The sequence below is a fragment of the Giraffa tippelskirchi genome, chromosome 3, assembly GCF_054371585.1.
Source record: "Giraffa tippelskirchi isolate mGirTip1 chromosome 3, T2T-mGirTip1v1.2.pri, whole genome shotgun sequence".
NCBI lineage: Eukaryota > Metazoa > Chordata > Mammalia > Artiodactyla > Giraffidae > Giraffa > Giraffa tippelskirchi.
Window position 1 is genome coordinate 111,296,733 of NC_137277.1, and position 19,965 is coordinate 111,316,697.

The following is a 19,965-nucleotide window of genomic DNA, read 5'->3' on the forward strand; positions in this document are numbered from 1 at the left end:
TCACAGTAAAGAAAGAATTGTCTATCCTACAACTGGCAAAGTACACTACAGGATCACACCTGCTCAGCCTTTAGGCCAGCATCTGTCTTTACTTACGTCATACATTTTTGAATAAATGAAAGTTTCTTCCCAAATTTCGTATTTATGCTGTTACCACTTTGTTTGGGGGAGGGGGCTTCCTGGAGACTGCTTCCCTTTTCATACCCATCCCTCAAATGCAGTTAGAAATAGTAATAAACTTGCTTTGCACGAGACCCATAGCATGCATATTTTAGATTAATGGCAATTGTCAAGACAGCTCTTCTCAGCATGTTGTCTTTGATTAAGACCATATACTGAAAAAGAGGTCGGGGGAATAGTGGGAAATAGCAAGGAAACATCTAGAATACGTAACATTTGGATAGTAAAATTGCATTTCAATGACAGAATTGGATTGACAAAAAGAATTTTTTCATGAAAATAATGTACATTGTGCTGGCATGTTCTGCAGTTCTCTGGAAACATTTCTGTCTAAAATTATTTTCCCTATAATCCTGAGCCAGAATAGCTCCTATACTGTTATTGTATAGGAAAAATGACAATGGTTACAATCTTGCTGTATAGCCACTGAAAGCAAGTGGCTTCAGTGGTCAGAGGGTACACTTGGTGTATTTCAAGTGTTTTTTGTTTTTTTTTTTCATTTTGTAAAAATTAATCCTCAAGGCTAGGATGTCTAAAGCCCCTTTTATCAAGTTTTTCAAGAAATGATTACCAAAGTATCTTAAAATTCCCACTATTCACTAGAATTTATTCACTTAAAGTGGGTTTTGGAATACCATATTATTTGCACAGGGTTCTCATTAAAATGTTGGATTCCTGGGTCTTGCAACCACTTTATCAAATATTTAGGGTAATCTTATTCTGGGTAATATCACATTCCTGGGTCACTATACACATTTAAGGACACATTTCTTAGGGAACTTAGTTGTTTTAAGTCTGGCCCTTGAATAAAGTAACATACTTACATTTTATCATAAAGTCACTGACATTTTTAGCAGGTTGTGAGCACAAACTTAAAAAAAAAAATTAGCTTTCTCCCTCTCTCTCATCATGCTGAAAAATTAATTCAAAGTAGATCACAGGCCTAAATGTAAGAGCTAAAACTATAAATGTCCTAAATAAAACAAAAACAAAAAACAAAAAAACAGGAGTAAATCTTTGTGACCTTGCGCTAGGCAACAATTTCTTAGATGTGACACCAAAAGCACAAGTGATAAAAGAGAATATTGACAAGGTGGACTTTATCAATTTAAAAAAGCCCTTTGTACTTCAAGGATGCCACCAAGGAAGTAAAAAAAAACAACCCATAGGCAAAAAATATTTATAAAAACATATCTGATAATGAACTTGTATCCAGAACACACAAAGTAACTTTATGATTTAATTATAAAAAAGAAATAACCTAATTCAAAAATGGGTCGTTTGAATAATTATTTTTTTCCACAGAAAATCTAAAAATGATCAATAATCAGTATAAAGGTACTCAATACCATTAGTTGTTAGGAAAGTGCAAATTAATATCACAATGGGATATTGCTTCAAACCTACTAAGATGTCTTGGATCAAAAAACATAATAGCAATACTGGCAAAGAAACAGAAAAAGTAGAATTCTCATATATTGCTGAGAATGTAAAAGAGTGCAACCAATTTAGAATACGGTTTGGCAGTTCCTGAAAATTTTGAACACAGTTTGTCATATAACACAGCATTTCCACTCATACGTATCATTTTCATAAAAATGAAAATATGTCCACACAAAAAGCTGTACACAAATGTTCCCAGTATAGCCAAAATGTGTAAAGAACCCAAATGTCCATTGACTAATGAATGGATACCCTTAATGTGGACCTCTATACAATAGAATATTACTCAAACATGTTACAACATGGATAGACCTCAAAGTCACAGTGCTTATTAAACCTGCCACCGACCAGTCTAAAATGGTCTGCCTCTTTCTTGGTTTGTGCTTGGCCTTTGAGTATGGAGGCTGGTTTCAGATTTCAGCCAGAAAGTTCCTGATAATGTTGAGAACCAACAATTGAAGAGACAACCAGGAGACCAAACGAATGGGCTTCAGGGAAGAGGCATTCTCCAGGAAATGCCAAGTTGGCTATCAATCTCTATGTTGGGAAGGGTGCACCACTTGTTAGATGCTTGTGGACCACTGCATGATTTGGGGATACTCTGAGAACACCAGCTGGTTTAATGTGCTTATTTGAGGATGATGCACAGTGCATTGTGACCAAAAAGATCGACAAATGGCTGCACAGTTGGTTGGCCTCTATTGTGGGCGTTCCACCTGCCACTAAAGACCAAGGAGAGGCTGAGCTCAAATTGAAATGTTGAAAATCTGAGCTTTGAGAAGGACCTTCTTTTTGCCCATTATTTGCTAGTTCGCAGATAAGACCTTAGTGTGCCATCTTGCGAAACTAGGTCAGTGCTTGCTGCCTTTAATTAAGGTCAGAGTGTTTGTGACAAAGCCTGATAGGGACTTGAGATAGAATCCTTAAAAGAGTGTTGATGAAAAAGAATAAAATGCTATTATATTGATTGATGAAATAGACAAAATACCCCATGCCACCCAACAACTTGTATAAAGAAAAGCAAAATCACATCCTGAGCTAGCCGGGCAGCCCCAACTGAGGAAATATTCATGATGACAGAATATACTTTTGCTGAGCTATGGACATTGGTGCCAAGTTGCAACAAAAGGCCAGGGAAAGTATCCAGGCACAGTTAGTGTGACTATGAGACACAGTGGACAATGACATTTCTGTAACCAGGCAGGAGGCAAAAAAAAAAAAAAAATGTAATATCATCACACCCTGCCCTCTGACAGAGTTTACGGAGATCAGGGGATTCATGACATTCACTTCCTGGTAGATTGCATTAGTCTTTTCTAAAGAGAGGCTTTGCCCAGTGAAGGGAATCTCCCTGGGCATGTGGGACTCTGAAAATCTAGAGAAGGTACAACAAATCCTTAAAGAATTGGAAATGAAACAGGCAAATTATACCTCATCTTTGAAGACCCTGGTTGAGCCACATTCACTACATAAATGAAAGTTAAGATGCTCTAAGCCACTCCTAACACCTGATATGGGGTGGGGTGTTGATATCCATGCTGAGCCCAGTTCTAAGAAAAGATATTTATGATGTTGGGCAATCCTTTGTTGATCTGGGGAAAAGTAACAAATCCTGGGAACAGGAATGAGCTGTGGGAGAGAGAAGGAAGGAGCTCAGGAAGCCAAGAAACCATCCCAATAGGCTATAAAGGGTCCAGTAAAAATAACACAAAAGCAAACATGGCTTGACCTCATTGCTTTGGGGATTCCACCTGAACAGACAGGTGGACAACCCAGTGCTGTGCTGGTCAACTTAAGAATTGTTTTAGAACCAGAAGAGTAGTTTAGAGTTCCCCATCTGCCCTATTACCCTTAATGGCCTACCTGCTTCAGCAGAGGCCTCAAGGATACAGTCCTATGCAGGATGGGCACTCCCCTTTTCTCTGGGTATAGGATACAGGCCAAGACTGTCTCTAGGTAAGGCCCACTAGAGGCAATCAGAGATCTCATGTTGAATACAGTATTCACAGGTCCTCCAGAAATTCACAAAAGATGATGACTGTTTGACACTGGAGCTGAAGAGTCCCTAGTACCTGGTAACACTCAAGAGTTTTCTAGCCCCGTCAGCAACACTGATGGTTATGGAGGGCAAACAGCTAGAGCCAGAAGGTCCTTTTGACATGCAAGTTGGGGGTTTATCCCCACCTCCACCAAAAATATGAGGTTTATAAATCTCTCCAGTACCATAGAACGTATTGGCATTGATATCCTATAAAACTCTATCAGTGACTTTGAACTCCAGGTTAAAGTAATCAAACCAGTACTGTGAGGGAACATCAGCTGGGAACCAGCAAGCCTGCTACCCCTGTGAAGAATGGTAGCTGTCAAATAATATAAATGTCTGGGTGGCATAAAGAAATAGGAGAAACTAAGAATTGCACTAACTGGGTATTGTATGCCCTTCCCATTGTGCTTTCAACAGTAGGTTAAATAAAAAAGAAAAACAAAACCAGATAGTTCATGACGTATTAACAGTGGACTGCCAAGAACTGAACAAGGTAGTACACTCCACCATCCATAGGTCTGTACTCAACATTGCCACCATCTTAGATACCTTGGCCATGGTCCCAGGAGTGTACTATGCTGTACTGGACTGAACAAGTATCTTTTCAGTACACCCCTGGACCCTGCGTCACAAGATAAATTTCCCTTCTCTCTGGAGGGGCAACAATGGACCTTTCAAGTGCTTCCCCATGGTTACCTGCCCAGCCACACTAGATATCATGGGGTAGTAACCTGCGACCGGTCTCTGTTGTCCTTCACCACATCAGTAAACTTGATGATATAATGTTAACATGAAAGACTTGCCCCAATCATTAAGAATTTGACTGCCAATGCAGGGGACAGAGGTTTGATCCCACAAGCCACGGGGCAAGTAAACCATCTGCCACAACTACTGAGCCCATGCACCAGAGCCCATGAGTCACAATTACTGAGCCTATACACCAGAACTACTGAAGCCCTCACACCCTAGAGTTCATGCTCTGCAACAAGAGAAGATACAGCAATGAGTAGCCCACGCAACTAGAGAAAGTCTGCACTCAGCGATGACCACCCAGGACAGACAAAAATAAATTAATATATAAATAATAATATTAAAAACAGACTGAAAAAGTTGGAAAAAAAAAAACAGTTAAAAAATTAAAAGACTTGCCTCTGAAGCAGGATATGCAGACTTCACTAGAATACATTCAGTGGAGAAGATGGGTGGTGAAGCCACAAGAAAATTCAAGGCCCAGGCACTGCCATAAGTTTCAAAAATCATTTTGTCAGCTAAGACATGTGTTGTCTCAAAAGCTGTTTAATAAGATACAAGCTATCCAACCTCTAAAAGGGTAAAAGAGATGCAAGCCTTTGAAGGGATTTGAGGGTTTTAAAGGACTTTTATTCTCCACCTGGCACTGTCTCCATCCCTTACATGCTGTGCTTAGTCCCTCAGTCATGTCCAACTCTTTGTGGCCACCTGAACTGTAGCCCACCAGGCTCCTCTGTCCATGGGGATTCTCCAGGCAAGAATATTGGAGTGGGTTGCATGCCCTCCTCTAGGGGATCTTCCCAATCCAGGGATCAAACTCAGGTCTCCAACATTGCAGGCAGATTCTTTACCATCTGAATCACCAGAGAAACTCTCCATCCCTTATACTGCCTGATTAAGGGGATATATGGGACCAAACATCAAAGCAGCAAGCCACTCAGAGAAGGCAAAAACACTAGTAAAGCTCTGGGCATCTCCCAATCCAGGCTCCCATTTGAGTTAGGTGTGTCTGTGACTCTGGAAGGTATGAGTCAGGCACTGTGGCAGAGACAACAGAAGGGGAGATACTCCAGGAATTTTGGTCCCAGCTCTGAAAGGGGACAAAAATCCAATAAAGCCCCCAGAGCAACAATTCTTAACAGCATACACAGTACTCCTCCAGGTGGAACCTCTCAGGAAGGAACATACACCACAGCAACAAATAGGCTGAACTCAGAGCAGTTTGGCTGAAGATCACTCATAAGCCTTTACACTAACAGTTGGGCTATTGTAAAGAGATCAACACTATGGCTAGGACAATGGGAAGCCAAGGGGTAGGTGATTCATGACTGGGCTCTTATGGAGTCAGGATGTATGGGGGGACATTTAGGTTAGCAACAGTCTGAGCATTCCTCAGTCTCCCCTATCCTGACACTGACACCCCCTGGCCACCAGGAAGCTGATGTCCTAGCAATTGACACGTCAGTGGATACAACAACTTGGGTACATAAACAAGTAACCACCCCAGCACCCAGTAGGATGGCATATTGCCAAACATGCTAGATTATTCTGAAAATGCGTGAACTGGTTAATGCAGTAACAATATGTCCTCTCTGTGTGTGGTTTTTTTCAGCCATGCGGGAGAGTTCCCTGACCAGGGATTGAACTCAAGACCCCAACAATGAAAGTGCCAAGTAATACCCATTGGACCACCCAGGAATTCCCTGTCCTGAGTGTTCTAAGCAACACCCAAGGCAATTTCCAAAGGAGCCTGGGCCCATTCATTGGAGTTCCCAACCAGTGAGAGGTTGGCAAATTGACTATACCGACCCACTCCTTCTGAATGAACATTCTAAATATAACCTGGTTTGCTTGTGCAAATTCCAAATCTTACCTAGCCAAAGATTTATTTGCCCTGTCACTGTACAAACCAGGCTGCCATTTTTAGGGTATTAGAGAGGCTGAGAATCATGTTTGGATAGCCTCATCAAATGGAAGTGATTGAGTGTCACACTTCAAAAGTCGTGATATGCAAGACTGGACAAAACAAACAAACCAAAATGCCATGACATTAAATAGAGGTTCCATCTCTATTATCTGACTCTGAAAAAGGCAGAATTGATAGGGAAAAGAGAATACAATATTAAAACGGCAGATTAAATCACTAACAGGTAAAAATCACCTCAACAGGGTGAACTAAAGTACTGTCAGGCTTTAATACATTTGAATGATCAACCAATAGGGTCTGTTGCCCCATATGGCAGACTAAAGACTCTGCTGAGGCACCCAATACCATAAAATATAAAAATCATGGAAAATAGCATTGTACTGACTTTCACCAAAGACCAACTTGTTATGCTGCTGAGAATACCATGTTCCATCATGCCTAGAAAAGGAATTATCTACTAAAATTTACACTGCCAGGATGGATGAATTAATTACTTGGCACCTCTGGATGAGAAGGAAACCATCCAATCTCCACTAGGATACCACTGTCCTGCTACAGGCTGGACCTATCAAAACACATTACACATGGAGTAGAATACACATCATTAAAAGAGAGGACAAGACATTTTGGCCTGGCATACCCCACCTCCAATCCATTGCCTCCTGCCTGGCAGTGCTGCTTCCCCCACCATCACCAACATGTATGGTACATACAACCAAGTCAAGTTCCAAAAGTTGACAATTTCCTTCTCCTCATGGCCAGGTAGGCACACTCATTTTCCCACAGGTACATCATTTGGCTGCCATCTGTGTTCCCTCCATTCACATGGAGGACATGATAGCCCTTATAAATTCACCCAAAAAGGCTTAAATGATGGCCAACAAAGCCTGTTCTTAAACACTGGAATGTCTCTAATTAAAAAAGAAAGCTTTCCTCCAAAATAAAATGGCCTTGGACATTATTATGCTTCAAAAGGAGCCATCTGAACCATTATGCCAATAAAATGTTGTGTTGTTCATACCTGGTGAGTCTGTTAATGTGTTATCTTTATTAAATCACATAAAAACACAAGTGAACACTCAGTGACCTGGGCCCAAGTCTAGGGGACTTAGTAAATAAATGATTTGGCTCATGGGGCCCTTGGTAAAAAAAAAAAAAAAAAAGGTGTCACTAATTTTAAAAGTATCACCACCTCAATCTTTGTTTTCTCTTAAACGGGCTTGCATTGATGCTTTGCATTGTTGCCAAGGCATCTGTGTCCAATGCAGCCATATAGCCACCAAGTGAGCCATCTCCGTGCTAGTGAAACCAGTTGCTTACCACGCAGGATGTATTGCAAAAGTGAGGAAATATAAAGATTGTAAAAGCCAGTCAACACATGGAGTGTTGCAGGAAGTAATGAGGACGTGACCACTAGTTAAGCCAAGAACTAAATCTGGTCATCAAAATTTCCTGACTCCCTCCTCTATGCTTGGAATGTACACCGAGTGAGCAATATTTTGTTGAGACCATCTGGGTGGCATACCTGACTGAACTCAGTTACTGCCTCTATATAAACCTGTAAGATTTGGTGGGCAGGTGAGAAAATCTACCAGTCTTACACCTACCTAAGCCAAATCTCGTAAGCAGGTTTTCATGCTTATTAAACCTGCCACCTATCAAGTATGGAGGTTGGTTTCAGTATTCACCTGAGAAGGCTGTGAACCAGCACACTAAAACTGTTCCAGCAGTACCCAATACACAACTACAAATATGGTAATTTGGATTTTTATAAAGTAGGAATTAGTAATGTGATGATTTTGAAAAACTAACAAATGAAAGGACAGACTAGTCAGCTCTCTATTGCTGGTATTGTGATCCTGGGCAAGATACTAATTTCTATTTTGATTTTATAGGTAATAAAATGGGACAACAGTACCTACCTCAGAGGACTATTATAAGAAAGAAATTATATAATCAGCATGAAGTAGTAATACTCAGCAGAGTGCTTGGCATACATAAAATCAACTTCTGATATTTATTATTAGAACTATTATAATTTTTAAAAAGTTTTACTTCCATTTGTACTCTTGCTCTAGGCCCTCTGTATTTTAGGATCGGGACTGCATTTTACTCATCCCTTACTCCATTCTTCAGCTCTTGTTACCGAACCAAACTTGAATCTACTCAGGGGACTCAGAGCAAAGTCAATCTACTGATACTGGGTCGTAATGAAGGAAAGTACAGCATTTTTCACAAAGTGCCCAACAGGAGGCCAAGTAAAGAGAACAATAGCTCAGGCTTAAAAGACCTGAATTCCCTGATGCCTTCTAGGGAAGGATATTTAAAGACAAGGTACCTGATCAGCTCATAGACATTCTTCTGATTGGTTGGTAGGAGGTAACAGAGTGATACATCATCATCTATTTGCTAATTCCAACTAGTCTGGGGTTTAGTGCTGTGCTTGTGATTAGCATGTAGTTATTTTCTTCCATCTGGTAAAGTTCTAGTATCTGTAAAACAATTCAAAGATAAGGCTCAGAATATTATCTATAGCCCTTGAGGAGGAGCAAAAGGCTCTTTGGGATTATGACTAAATAACTACTATTATATGCTGCTGGACTGTTTTTGTTTCTTCATTTTCCTTACTTTTCTGATTAAATTTGCTCTTTGGAACTCAGGGAAGGCCTAGGAGGCCAAAGCTTTTGTTTTTATTTTTAAACAAACAAGATATGGGGGACACTCGGTTTCTGCCCCCAGGAAGGTCCCACAGGGTCCTACTCACTTTCACTCTCTGTTACGTATAACCTGCCCACAGAGTCATCTTCCTAAACCCCAGTTCACCCTCCATTTCAATGTGTTTCAAAGCTCCTCCAAGTTTCTATCTAAATCATAAGTAAAAGCCTGCATATCTCTCTAGAGCTTTGAAAGTCTCAGGTATCACACAGATTTTGCGCTCCAGCTTTATGTTCTGCAGCTCCTCAAAAATCTATGTCAGGTGCATTCTCACATCAGTGGATAAATAACAATATAAAACAACTGTGAAAGCATCACTCTCAGTTCCTCTTAAAATAATTTTAAAATCTGCTTTGCATCTGCACTCCAACTGTCAGGATTTTTTTTTATTGAATTCTTGAAATAACTGCCAAATTGCTCTTTCTGAGTCAAGTTCATCAGTTGTCCATTTTATATCATTTCCAGATTCAGCTCGGTAAACTACAAATTATAACATATCCCTTTCTGTTCCACCCACATGATGGCTCCTTCATATACTACAGTCTTCCATAATTTGGCACCTACCACGATGCTGTTGCTTAGTCTTTTTTCCTTGGCTTACAATATTTTCCCCAATTTCAATGTCTGGTGTACTCTTGAGAGTCCATACCAAAAGTTGCATTTAAAGTCTGCTAAAATATAATCTATACTTATACATTCATTGTGTTTACAGAAAGAATTTTGAAACATCCACTTTTGGAGCAATGATCTTCTGGGACTTAGGATAATAGAGAATACTAAGTCAGAGGGAGTCGCTTCTTTGAAAGCATTTTACATCCATTACTCATTGTAGGACCTAAAGTAATGAATGCTTTCTGCCCAGATTTTAAAACAAGCTTTAAAGAAAAAAACAATTATAGAATATTGTGAGGCAAAGATTCTGAGATAAATGAATTTTTGATAACAGTGATACCGTTCTTAAGATCTGGTCTATATTGTACATCTTGGACAGGCATATGATATGGAACGTCTCCATTCTGTCTAGCACCAAGAATCAGAGGAAAAATAAAAGCAGAAATATTTTAAGACAAAGAAAATGAAAAAAGTATGGACTAACCTTTTGCTAATCAACAGTAGTCTGTCACATGCTTAGCTGTAGAGGAAATCCAGATGAAAAAGTTGAGTAGAAGAAACATTGTTTCTGACCATCACTGCTTACATGGAAAGAATAATTCCTTCAATGCCTATTGAAGGCAGTCTCAATAATCTGCCCCTCCCTTTTCATAGGCAGACCTGATACCTTATTATGCTTTATAACTCCACACTTGATACATTTCTATGTTCATTTCTTGATGATCAAATATTAGTCTCATGAAGGAATCAATACTCAGCATATAGAATACATCTAAACGATATTGATGTTTTAAAGTTACCATGTAAAAAGAATGCTTTCATTACCTAAAAATCCATTCCCATATATAACCACCACATATTAAATATGACTTTTAATGAGCCAAGTTAATATTTCCATGGATGTCATATTATATATACATACATAAATAGAGATAAAGCTAATTACTACGTAACCAAACACAATTGTTTAACCCATGTTAATTCCAACTAGCTGATTCTGCACTTATGAGTTTATAAAAAAATGCATAATCATAAACACAAATTTCACCAGAGTTATTTGACTGAATCGATTTACTAGGTTGAATATAAGTAGTTCTGTCATTTCACTGACCCAGACACTATCTTATTGGATTCTAACCCATTGGTCAAATCACATCATTTCTCTCAAAGTTAAGTATATTATCTATTTTGCATTTAACATAATTTGGCTGCATTTATTTGAGTGATTTAAGTACTGATAAGGACCAAGCCTTAGAATTGTATAATATGGATGTTATTATACATTTTCAAATGCCAATAATATTTTTGGCACTATCTTAAAAAACAATTTTAAGACCTGATACATATTTGCTTGCAAACCTCCCATTTTACCTTTTAGTGCTTTACTGAGGCACTCCTGTGAAAACTTAGCAAGGTCTCTAACACAAAGTTTAAATTCTTACTGGCCAATGGAATTCTGCAATTCCATTAACACATGAGTCTGACATAGCTGAGATTTATATTGCCAGAAACTCTCATTTGATTTATAATCTGGTAATCCTTTTATCCTCCATTTATATGCAGTATAACTTGACATAAGTGCAAGAATGCCTTCACTAATAGAATTCACGAATATTGGACCAAGACTTTTTTAGATCATAAAGACTCTCTGAAAAGGGAAAGAAAGGGAAAGACTGGAGCTGGCTGAGATGGGATCTGGCTTTAAATCAGTCTAATAAAATGAAACTCAGGTTAAAATTACTGATTTTAGAACATTAGCTTGGCATGCAGTTCTCTTTCAATGGGTCTGCTCCCTCAACTCAGTCCACGTTAACTGTTTTACCAGCCCTCAGGCTACAAAGGAGTCAGATATCTGTAGCTTTTGTTACAGTTCATATTAAAAAGTTATGTGGACTTATGAAGTATATGTAGATGGGGAGAAGCAAAGAAGGTGGAATATGGGAGGGGAGAAAGTTCTAAACATCATACTGAGTCTGGGAAAATTCTAGGATATAATGAAAGTGAAGAACAACAAAGAACATTTGGCACATCTGCTTCATTTACAAAATGATATCTTTATGTCAAACACCACCACTACCACCACCAACAACAACAAAACAGTAAACTAACAATCCAAGGTTTGTATCTGTTACCATCCACATTATGCCCTATTTGTTGACTATACATACTTTAAACTTGGTTTGAGTATTAATTCTTCTCAATGTTTTCCATTTAACAATAAAACACCATTTCTGCTTGTTCCCATTCATTCAAATGCTGATATTGAACAATATTATTTTCATGGTTTTTATCTATGCATGTCAGAATTCTAGTTAAAAAAAAAACAACTCTTAGATATGTAAGAAATAGATGCATAAGCCCATCTCCACACATGATATTTGCATAGAAAACTCAATTAGAGGACTATATTATTACATCTGGGAGATTAGTAGGATATCAAATGACTTGGAGATACTTCTGTATGTTTCCAAATTTTCTTCTTGACTGTGTTATTTTGGAGATTCCTAAAATTCAAAAATTATTCTTGGGAAAAAATAAACTTTGAAGGTACGTGCATTAATAGAAAACTATATCAGAGCACAACGATAAGGTCATAGGAGGGCAATGCTTTATGATAATTAACAGGTAGGTCATCCAAAACAAGGTACTAGTCAGCTAGTTTTAAACATTTTTGAGTTTTCTGTGATTAAATATGACTTTCTCATCAATAATATGTCTATTATTTTTATCATTTGGCATTTTAATTCGTACAATATACAGCATCCACAATACTAAATAACGGTGGCAAAACACATTTTAGGTTAATTTAGCTACCTAGTTACAGCATTAAAACAAATTTCATAAGTGAAGCAGGATAAAAAATTATCAATGGCTACACTTAATAGTTTCAGACACAGAATAGTAAATGTAAATACTTAATTCGATTGAATTTAAGTTAGATTTTATTTTAGTAATTTTAAAGGCTGTGAAAGAATGGGAGAGACAGATCCAAAGTGGCAGAGATAGAAAGGCAGAGTTAGAGTTGGAGAAAGGAGGAGAAAGAGAGAAATCACATAATCAACATGATGCTGAATCTTATGCCTGGACCAAAAGCTCTGTCCCTGTAGGTAATGTGACTATGAGTTAACTTCAAAATGTCTCTCTATCCTCTAAAGGAGAAATACTATTAACAAGATCTCATACCACAAACATGCTGCCTCACAGTTTAAGCTGGCATCATAAAAGTTGTACAACTAATTCTTTCTCCATTAAAATGCATATATTTATTATTAATTATTATTAAATTTCTTAATTTTAGAGTATTAGAGGGCAATGGAGAAATTTTGTTGACTCATTAGAAAGACCTAATGTGATAATCTGCACAATATAACACTGTATTAAAAGGCTGTATTTATAGCATTAATTTTAAGTCCTCATTTGAACTGTTATATTAGAGAACACAAAAAAGGTAAATCTAAAGATTAAATTGAGAGCTTTGCCTATTTAGTTTTCCAATTTGCTGAACACACACATATTCTCTCCTTTTCTCGCCTCATATGTACCCCTCTCTAAATTCCTTTAACTTTTTCCTTTGTTTTTATCTATTTCCCTTTCTGTTACCCTATCTCCATTTTCTTCTTTTTCACTCCTCTCTTTCTCCCTATTCTTTTTATTTTCACCCCACTGTTATATAAGTAGAACTTTGAATATTATTATGTCAGTTCTGAATTGCATTGATTTATTCACAATGATCAAAGACAAATTATTAAATTTCCTTTTAAAGCAATTGAGATTGTCAGAAATTTCATGCATTATAGCAGTTCATGATTCAGTCAAAATGAATCAAATAAAATCTTGGTTAAGTTTTATTTTCTACTTCTCTATGACTTGTGATCTGATTGAACTAAAATAAAATTAGGAATTTGCTCAGAATTAATTTAAGCACTGTACTAGAAGCAATCATATGTGTAGCACATTACTGAGATTCATTTTTTCTTATTTTCTAGATAATGACTGCCTCTGTGTTACAATAATATGATAGTTACCATGTTCAATTTTTCATCAAAATACATTTAACTCTGGTAATGATAAGAAACCAATGCATTACAATATCTATAAGACTGTATCATATTGGAAAAGAAGAATGCACTATTTATGCCTTTTTCTATATCTTAATATGGAAAAATTTGTTACTAATTGCAAGTATATATTATCTTGACTTACAAGACACAAAGTAGAGGATTGGGGAAAAGACTGGCATTGCAAAATTAACTTAAGTCCTCGATGATACGTTTTTCAAGGGGTGTGTTTGTGTAAGCAAAAATTCAACAAAAAATAGAAAAGGACGTGTTCCAGATGTGACCAAAAATAATATTGAAATAGTTTATCAAGTGTTCTGGAGAATTCATTTTCCTTAGGAATGATGGATTCTCTCTAGAGGCAGGGAAATGAATTAATATATCTTTAAATATCATTTCACTTTTCTTTATCTGTGAAAACTTTCTAAAAATAATTTGATAGAAGTTGGAAAGTTAGAAATACCTGATGTAATTATCTTTTATTACAAACTTTTGAGAATGTTGCTTAACCCTATGCTTCTCAGTTTTTAACTAAAAACATGGAGATTACAATCCTCAACAATATGTGTGGTTTAAAGGAAATAATAAAAGTTAAAGCAACTAGTATGATTATACAATACATATTTCTCATTCTTTCTTGTCCCCCACTTCTTTCAGAAGATCATTTTGCCCTTACTTTCAAGGATTTTGTATGTGATAGGGTAACTATTTTGTTAAAACTCTTAAAATAAGAACATTAATAAGACTCTTTTGTTCCACTGAATTATGCCTTCATTTCTGAAAGTAGAAAAGCTTTATGCTAAAATAATGTAAGCTAAATATATTAAATATATCAATTATCTCTGACTTGTGTTTAGAAAAGCTAACTGGATTTTCTCTTTTTCTTTTAAATGAGTAATGTAAACCATATGATAAAAAAAATTTCTTTTTAGTTTTTACTGTTAGATCTGCAGTGGCTAGAAGAACAGCTCAGACATATTATGCACTCAAGTAATAATTGTGGAATTAAAAATACAATCAAGTTGGAGTTGTTATCCATTTTCCTCAATCCATTTTAAGAGGAAATAACTGCCTTTGACTTGGTTTTATTAAAAATGGACAATTTAAATATATGGTTACCAGGGGAAAGAGGGAGAGGGATAAATTTGGAGATTGGGATTTACATATACACACTGCTAGGTATAAAATAGAGAAGGAATAAAGACCTACTGTATAGCACGGGGAAATCTACTCAATACTCTGTAATGGCCTATAAGCTAAGAGAATCCAAAAAGGAGTGAATATATGTATGTGTAGAAGTGATTTCTGTACACTCAAAACATTGTAAACTGTAAATCAACTATGTGTACTTAGTCACTCAGTCGTGTCCGACTCTGTGACCCCATGGACTGTATCCCACCAGGCTCCTCTGTCCATGGGGATTCTCCAGGCAAGAATACTAGAGTGGGTTGCCATGCCCTCCTCCAGGGGATCTTCTCAACCCAGGGATTGAATCCAGGTCTCCTGCATTGCAGGTGGATTCTTTATCATCTGAGGCATCAGGGAAGCCCATGGACTTTACTCCAGTATTTTTCTTTTTAATAGACAATTTAACATTTTCAATGATAATGTACAATTTTCTTCATTTTAAAGTATAAAATGGAAAAGGTGATGCATACAGTAGAAAATTAATTTATCAGTCTACTCATTTTTGGAAATGAATCAAGAAAAGTTTATTAAAACTATATATTTGGAAAATATATTTACCATCATGCCAATATGAGAAGAATGATTGTACTTGCTTCAGCAGCATACATATCAATATGAGAAGAATGATAACAAAAATTTAATATACTCATTGTCCTAGAGAACAATTTGTATTGGCAATTTGCAAAATTGAATGCTCAGTATAACTCTGGCTCAAAATAATAGAGTACAATTGTGAATTCTGAGTTCATGTGAATATTTCATTTCTTGGAATTGACAGACTTGTAGTTTGATTATGTATGTTAATCTGTAGCTTATTTTCTAAATATATATACATATAATTTGAATATATATATATATATTATATGTAGAAGATGGAGGGCAGGAGGAGAAGAGGGTGTCAGAGAATGAGATGGCTGGATGGTAATGGACATGAACTTGGGAAAACTCCAAGCAATTGTGAGGGACAGGGAGGCCTGGCATGCTGCAGTCCATGGGGTCTCAACGAGTTAGACACAACTGGATGACTGAACAACAACAGTTGTTGTTCAGTCATATATATATATATATATATATATATATACATATATATATATATATATATATATATATAGGGCATCCCAGGTGGCTCATTGGTAAAGAATCTGCCTGCCAATGCAGGAGATGTGGGTTTGATTCCTGGGCTGGGAAGATTCCCTGGAGAAATGGCAACCCACTCCAGTATTATTGCCTGGGAGATCCCATGTACAGAGGAGCCTGTCAGGCTACTGTCCATGGGGTCACTAAAAAGTTGGACACGACTTAGCAACTAAACAACAAAATACATATATATGCTTTCTTTTAATCTCCCACGATAATAAAAGTTTTTTTTTTTTTATAACAAAATGAATTCAAGAGCTACCATCTGGAGAGAGAGAGACTGCTAAGTACATCATCAAAGGCAATAAACCTAAGAGTCCAGGAAGATCTTGAACTATTACTCTTTCAATTTAATTTTTAACCATGAAAATACTTGTAGGAAAGAAAACTATCTAAATGGCAGCCATTTTTATATTCAGATATTTGCCATGTAAAATAATTGGATGTCAGATGAGGAACTGCCTGTCATATTTTGCTATTAAAATAATATATTTTTTGTGCATAACCAAACTTGCCTGAGTGAGTTACTATAGCCTATGGTCTCCCTGAGATTTTCCAATGGGATTTTAATAATACTCTTATGTTTGCCATCTTAGCAGTACAGCCTGTTAAACTCAATTTGTAAGAAAAATATTCAGGTATAAAACTAGATAATCTGTATCCCTTTGGAATCAAAAGTCACTTTGCCAAAATATTTTAACATGCAAAATTGCTTCTTGAGAGATATTTGCCATGATAAAATGACAGAAAACTACATTTCCATTATAATTATAACTGACTTGTGGTGTTAAGTTTTTATAATTTAAAGGTATTCTCAACTCTGACAGCCCTTCCATGTTGAATTATGCATCTCAGGCTCTTAAATAGTTCTGCTGGCATGAGACAGCTGAGATGAAGTTGTCTTTCTAAAATAATTGCTCCATGGAGCATCCATTATACCTTCAGAAAAAATGTATTACTTGACTTCTACAAATTATAGACTAGCCTATAATGGGTATTTTTGACAGCTATTAGCTTAAAAAAATCTGAACAGTAAAATGAGTATTGATATCACAATGGTGTGCTGTGCATGTTAATACCAACCTTCTCTGTACTTCCCTTCTAAAGCATGATGTAATCATTAATTATAATAATATTGATGTAACTGAACTCATGTTAAAAATACAGTATTGGCAAAGTATGTCATTTTCTCACCTGTGAGATAAAAACCATTAACTCAGTATTTACAGTACATATTGAAGACATCATCCACGTTTAAAAGATAAAAAATGAATACACTTTTGGTAATGTTTTTCTGATTCATTAAGTTACTGGGTATATTTTAAAAATCACAAATGGGACAATAATCAGATAATGAAAAAGATTATATGTTTTTACCTCCCAGATGCCTCTTCAAAATATTGAACATTGATGACAACCTGATTTACCAATACTTTGTTAAAATATATATTCTTATTTCTTATCAAGAATTTTATACTTTATATTTCTATGGCAGTTAAAATTTCCCCTAATAAAAACAGTTGCAAATATCTTTGCAGGAATATTCTACCTCATGAAACTATAATGATTCCATTATTATTAAAGTCCAGAATGAAAACAATAGTGACAGTCTATCAGAATCTTTACAATTTCTGCATGTATCAATTAAATGCAGTCACGTGAATGAAAATATTTGTTGTTAAGTTTAGGAAAATTCTATTCAAATATAGGCAAAGTTTTTATTAGCAGGCAAATATGTGGTAAATATTTTCCAATTCTATTGAACTACTAGGTTTTGGGGGGTTATTTGTTTGTTAATATGACCACAGTAGGAAGAAATGGCTTGGGTTCCTATGTCTCTCCTGTATAAACAGATCACAGACCCAGACACATATACACATATATCTCTGATCTGAAGAATCAAAAAGCTAACATCTATAATAAAACTTAAGTTAATGAATATATTAATCTAAGGTGTATCAAGTGCCTACTGTCTCATTCTGCCAAGAACTGATCACATAGTTATTATTTATACCTATTCCTTATTAACCAAATCCTGGCAGGTTCATACCTCTACACATGGCCAGAAGAAAAATTGCACACATTATGTGGTCTCTTCAAATTCTCTTGGCTTTAAGCTCACTCTCATCTCTTAGGTTAATAGTAGAAAGACAAATCTTGTGCTGAGTTCTAATACTCTGTTTGTTACTTACTGAGGCTTAGGTGGGGTGGAATAGGTAGAATGATAGATGGAAATTTGATAGTTTTAGTACATCTTTCCAGTTCTACTATCACAATCTCTTATTTAAATGAAGTATTTAAAAGTCTAAATGACTGGCTAGCTTAAGAGAAAAAGAAACATTTAGAAATTGTCAACTACAAATTGGTACTTGCCATCTACCTCTAAAAGGATTAAATCATGTGCTGCTAAACTGCTAATTTGCAACACCCCCTGAAAGCAGTTCAGGATGGAGAGCAGAAGTGAGGCACTCTGTGCTTGGGGTAGAAGAACTGGCAAAACAGGTCTCAGATAGTTATTTTAAGGAGCCAATTTTATAAGACTAATTCTTGTATCTCCTTATATTTAGAAAAGCACTAAAATCCTTCATGGTGACCACTGCTCCTCATGACTAGCAGAAACCTTCAAGACACTAACAGAAACCTTCTGCAAATTGCATGTACTTAATTGCATGTACTCTCCCTTCACCAAAATCACACATACACCGACATTGTCCCCTACCTCTCTGGAGTGGTTTCTCAGAGCTATCTGCAGAGCTATCTGCAATCACCCAGGCTTCAGTTCTCATTTTGCCTCAAATAAAACTTAACTGGCAGCTCTCATATTGTGCATTTTTTAAGTTAACAAAATAAATTTTAGTAGATAGTTTTGAGAGAACAAAGATAGGAGAGAATAAAGAAAATGGTCTACACTGACTTTGTAATACCTTGCTATACTTTAACCATCACACCTTCAGTCCTATATACTGGCCCCAATGAGTAGAGACCAAGGTGGAGAAAAATACCCCAATGTTGGTTTTAACAAATTACACTAAAGGGATTACAACTGTCCATGACAACATAAATTGAAATTTCTTCCATTTATTCCTTGCAGCTGATATAAAATGAAACTTTAAAACACTTTTTAAATAATGAGTGTCTTGCCTTCTAATAGCATGAGATTTAGCTTTTAAAATATTTTTTGTAGTCTCAAGTTATTAAACTATTAACTATAAATTACCTGTTTACATAATTGAGGCATTATATATGGAATTACCAAACAGATGAGTATCATCTATCCCTCCCACCAAAGCAACTTGCTTAGAGTAACATAATGACTTATTTCAGGGAAGTTTAAAAATCTTTAAAAATCATTGAATATAGAGGCTTTATTTTAATTGGGAAAGATTACCTGGTATCAAGATTACTTGCCTTGATATATGAAAAATGGAATATTTCCTGCCATATCAGTAAACAAAGATGTCAGAGTCATCAGGGGTTGCAGCCAGTGAGTCCTGAGGAAACTCAGGAAAGAAAAAACTACCTGCCATCTAGCAGTCATCAGAATGCAGCCATGCCCTGTGTAGAGGCCTGAGGAAATGCAGGATGTGAAAACACAGAATACTGGCCCCACATACCTGAGATGCATATCAAAGGAATAATTTCATGAGCCCAGACTGTTGCATCTTCCCATACATAGAAAAGCATTAAATTCCTGGAGATAACTGGCTTTCCTTTAGTTAACAATCATCTTTTGACATTGAGACTACCTTCCCTTTGTTGCAAAACTTCTATATAACCTGCCTCACCTACTCTTCTCCTCAGAGTAGCTGTCTAAGGGTTACTTCAGATGCTTCCTCCCCGGCTCGAAGTCCTAAAAATTCTAGCCAAATAATACATAACTCTCAATTTTTAGGTTGTGAATATTTTTAAGT